The 4808-nt window shown below is 35.9% G+C and overlaps 1 protein-coding gene across 8 annotated transcripts in view; it reads right to left on the bottom strand.

Annotated features, from left to right (window-relative positions):
* Positions 1–4808, bottom strand: part of TBL1XR1 (transducin (beta)-like 1 X-linked receptor 1) — a 171055-nt gene that overhangs the window by 49624 nt on the left and 116623 nt on the right. Inside the window, exon 1 of one of the 8 annotated variants that reach the window (XM_015568013.1) lies at positions 3267–3277. The exons of the other annotated variants lie outside the window; for them this stretch is intronic. The gene's annotated coding sequence lies outside the window, so the exon portion shown is untranslated. Of the gene's footprint in view, positions 1–3266; positions 3278–4808 lie in introns of those variants that run through there. 8 annotated transcript variants of the gene reach the window in all.

Raw genomic sequence — 4808 nt, 5'->3', positions numbered from 1 at the left:
AGCAAAATAATAGTTCAGCTGCTGCCCTGGGACCCACTGAGTTATAAAAAACTGTCAAATAGTCTTGTTAAAACCAAAACACACTGTGAAAATACCAAACTATCATTAACAACATTAACAACAACAACAAAAAGTGTATGTGGTGGGGAAATAAGAGTGAGGAGAGAGATTAAATCAATTTATCCATTCGGGAAGTCATGGTGGGCATTAACTCAATGGGCTGCATAGAATTCCTATTATGAAGTCCTTACTTCCAGCACCTCAGAATGGGACTGACTTCATTTGGTGACAGGATCTTCAGAGGTGATTAAGTTAAAATGAGGCCAATCTGAATATGGCCCCAATACGAATGATGCTCTTATAAGAGAAGAGACACCAGGATGCATGTGCACAGAGGAAAGGCCATGTGACAACAGAGAGAAGGCAGCCATCGGCAAGTCAAGGAGAGAGGCCTTAAAAAAAAATACCACACGCACTGGCACCTTCATCTTGGACTTCCAACTTCTAGAACTGTAAGAAAATAAATTTCTGTTGCTTAAGCCATCCAATCTGTGGCCATTTGTTATGGAAGCCCTGTCAAACTCATATACACCCATCTTATATCACAAATTCTTAAAAGCTCTGTTTGGTCATTCATTAGAGGCCTTTAAAATTATTAAGTTCACAGTTGCTAGGATCTGCCTTTCAATTTGCCTCTATCTTTAGGAACCCATCCTGTTCTGTAATTATCAAGGATGATGAGATTAACAGAATATGTTTTTTTATAATCTTCTGCCCCATTCTCCTAATGCTCCCCACCTCCACTAAACATTCTCAGGAGCAGTACCAAAAATGCATTAACCTTAATTCACCACCTCATCAAAAACAGTAATTAAAATTCTACCACTGTTAGGTAATAATAATGCTTTTGTGTGTATAAAATATGGCACAATGAAGAAAGGTATATTTTAAGACTTAGCTTTGAAGTCTTTGGCAATATACCTTAAAATGTGCATAAAATACATTCTCAATTTTTGCAATGCTAAATACTATAAGGTTGTAAAAATTTTACTAAATGAAATCATGTTACCAAATTACTTTTGTAAACTGTAAAATTACAACATTAGGATTTAGAAACAATTGGGTAATCTCGATAAGAAACACTAAACTCTAAATGAAATACATATTTCAGCGTATTTTTAATATAATACTAATTAAACTAAAACAAAAACAGTACAAAATCAAATTATTTGGCTGATATCTTAAAACATTAATAACAAAAGCTTATTTACTTTTCTTGTGTATTAGCCCTAAACTACAACTATGGTTTATCTGCCAAGCATTTTAAGAATATCTTTTCATGGCTGCCTGTAACATTAAGTCCAAAGAGAAGCAAAGTAGTGTATTTCTTCATAACAATAACAAAATTCTACCATTCTTAACATTAGGATAAATGCTAAGTTTAAGCTATATTTTTAAAGACCCAATCTCATAACTCTTACACTATTATATAGGAGAATATATCCTTTTATAGTAAATCAGTAAGTTTTTTAAGGTGGTATCTTTAATAATTTGAATATTATGTCCCAATAAAAAATCTATAGCACAACCCTGCCCTAAGAGAAATATGCATCTTTAAATAAAAAGCAGACAAAATAGCTTGTGAAGGAAAATGGTCAGACTCTGGCATAGGTTTTAATGTTCCAATTTTGACACATGAGCATCTTTTTGATAATTTTTTAAAATATATTTTTATTGATTTCACAGAGGAAGGGAGAGGGAGAAAGAGAAACATCAGTGATGAGAGAGAATCATTGATTGGCTGCCTCCTGCACACTCCCTACTGGGGATCGAGCCTGCAACCTAGCATGTGCCCTTGGCAGGAATTGAACCTGGGACCCTTCAGTCCACAGGCAGAGGCTCTATCCACTGAGCCAAACTGGCTAGGGCTCAATAATTTTCTTAAGAGTGTGCCTAGCAATGTGGACATTTTATGTAAAGGATAACAACATTATTCTTTTATAAAAATAGTTATAGTAATTTTTGTGCTGTGAAAATTTCTCCTTTTGATTATTTGCTTTGTTATCAGATTAATGATCATCAAAAGTCCAAAGTTGGTAAATGTTAAGAATTTCAAGTATGATTACAACTTGGAAGGGATTAACTTCTAAATTACTTTTCCTTCACTTTTTCATTATAATCCAGAGCTTGCAGATAAAAATTAAAGATAACATAAAAGAGAAACAAGAGCTCAGGTAGCCTATGTGATTTTAGACAAATCATGAATTTTCTAGGCCTGTTCCTCATCTATGAAATGAAAAAATCGAAGTAGAGGATCTCTTTCACTTCTAAACTTCAATGATTCTAGTCAGTACAAGAATATAGGGCATTAGATATGAACCTTGCAGGCCAATACAGAATACCAGGTCACATAGCGATTTTAATAGGCTTTACCTACAGAAGTACATTACAAAATTTTTAAAACTGTCAGAGCTCAGAATTAGGGAAAAGGAAAACAAATGAGCCCACTTCATTAAGAAACATTTAAGTACTTATTAAGTATGATGCTTATTAGGACCAACTATCATTTATAAACAGTGACTTACATAAAGACATAGGCAAATGTATATCATTTGCAAGGTGTATCACAGGCAAGGTGTATATCAAATCATTATTCATTAGCAATAGAGTCCTAATGGCAATCATTTGTTTCACCTGTGACCGGGTTCTGCAAACTATGGCCATGTGTCAAATCCAACCTATCGCCTATTTTAGTACAGCCCACAATACCTTGTGGTTTTCACAAAACAAAAATGGTGTTTACAGAACATTAACACTTGCCATTGATTTGATGAAACAGAACACTAATTCTGAATCTCAATTAGGCAATTTAAGTCTCAGCAAAACTATACTGAGAACAGTAAACTAGCAACCAATCCAAATCACCCTTGATTTAAATTCAACTGACATTAACTACTGCCCTATTTCCTTTTATACCCAGAGGCCTCTGATGAGCTGCCTCACTGCCCATAGATGTGGACTTAACTTCCAAAACATATAAAGGAGTGGTTGTTTACTCAGATGTCTTCTAAGATCCCTTTAAAATATAAAACTATATGATGCAATAAATATATGTTAAATGATTAAATAAAATTATAGTCAAGATACACTGACAGAGGAATGAAGACGGACAAGATATCAAAACATTAAAGGAACAGGTAGATCATATTTCTGGCACATATTTTTTAATTATTGAGCAGCAATGAGTCATAGGACTTAAGGTAAACCATTGTCAGTGTCTGAAGGAAAAGTCTAGAAACTCAAGTCAGGTATGAAAATAAAGTAAGAAGGAAAAGTTCTGAGTTTGGGAAGAAACAAGAAAAATAACAAAATTTTCTCGATTAAAATAAACTTATTCTAGCTTTGGAACAGATATGCTATGAGAATATGAAAGAAACAGCTAGAACTTTAAAAGGACAATCACATGAATGGATGGAAACTTTGCTTAAAACTGAGAAATTATATAGGCAAAATAAAGAGAAAAGGGTACCAGATGTAACAAACTCATAGAGTTGTAAATAAAAACTACCTAGAACTACCTAAAGTGTATTAGGTAAGAAATAGGTATTCCTTGATTCAAGAGAAAAAACTAAGTAGACAAAATGAAGACTAGTGGACCGTAGTGAATCAAAACAAGTGTCCATAAATTGGTTATACTGGGCAAACTCTGGGGCAGAAGTAAAAATATGCAGAAGATTGTTCTGTTAGCAGAAAGGTTTGATTAATATAGATCAAGTGTCCCAAGTATGAGGAAAAAAACGTAAAGAAGAGATCATCATTCATTCCAATGGCAATCAAAGCTGCTCAAATCAAGTGAAGACAATTTAAATCAAGTTTAATCCTCAGATAACAGACTGATACAAACATGAGTATGTAAACACACACGCGCGGGCACACAAGCATGCATGAGCACACATGCACACACAGACACACCAGCTATTAGTAAACATGGAAGGCAAAGGCAAAAGCAAATGGAGTAGAAACTGATGACAGGCATGAATTGAAGTAGGCTTTCAAGTTTTATTGGGAAAAAAATGAGGGAAATCAACCATGAATGTCTCCTAGCTCAGTTTCACAGTGTTAAGAAAAAACAGCAGTACTATCCTATTAGATTTTCTTTAAAAAAAAAAAAGGCAGGTAGGAAAAAATCAATTGCAACACTCCTTAATCAAAGGAGGTCCTGCAGTGTCCTCCTTTGTAAATAATCAATCCAGTCATAGACTCGCTAACTACAAACACCTATTTTTTGCAGTATCTTTTTAAAATATACTTTCCATTTCATAGTAAATGTACTTCACTGCTAACACTATTTAAAGTGCTCAAAACTAAAACCAGAGTTATTATTTTTGTCAAGCCTGAGTCACAGTTGATTTGCTTTTTATTTAGTACTAGAGGCGCTATGCTCGAAATTCATGCAAGAGTAGGCCTTCCTTCCCCCAGCTGCCAGCACCAGCTTTTCTCTGGCACCTGGACCGGGCTTCCTTCAGGCTGCCGGCAGGTACCTGGGACATGGGCTTCATTCGCAGCCCTGGCTTCATCTGGAAGGACGTCTGGTCTAATTGGCATATTATGCTTTTATTATTATAGACTAGAGGCCCGGTGCACAAAAATTTGTGCACTCAGGGGGAAGGGGGGTCCCTCCGCCCGGCCTGTGCCCTCTGGCAGCCTGGGACTCCTCGGGAGATAACGACCTGCTGGATTAGGCCTGCTCCCAGGTGGCAGAGGGCAGGCCCAATCTCTAGGTGCAGCCCGTGGTCTGGCTCACAGCC

This window comes from Myotis davidii, unplaced genomic scaffold (assembly GCF_000327345.1).
Source record: "Myotis davidii unplaced genomic scaffold, ASM32734v1 scaffold123, whole genome shotgun sequence".
In the NCBI taxonomy this organism is placed as follows: Eukaryota; Metazoa; Chordata; class Mammalia; order Chiroptera; family Vespertilionidae; genus Myotis; species Myotis davidii.
Note: the sequence above shows the minus strand (reverse complement) of the source record. Positions and strands in the feature narration are given on the sequence as shown.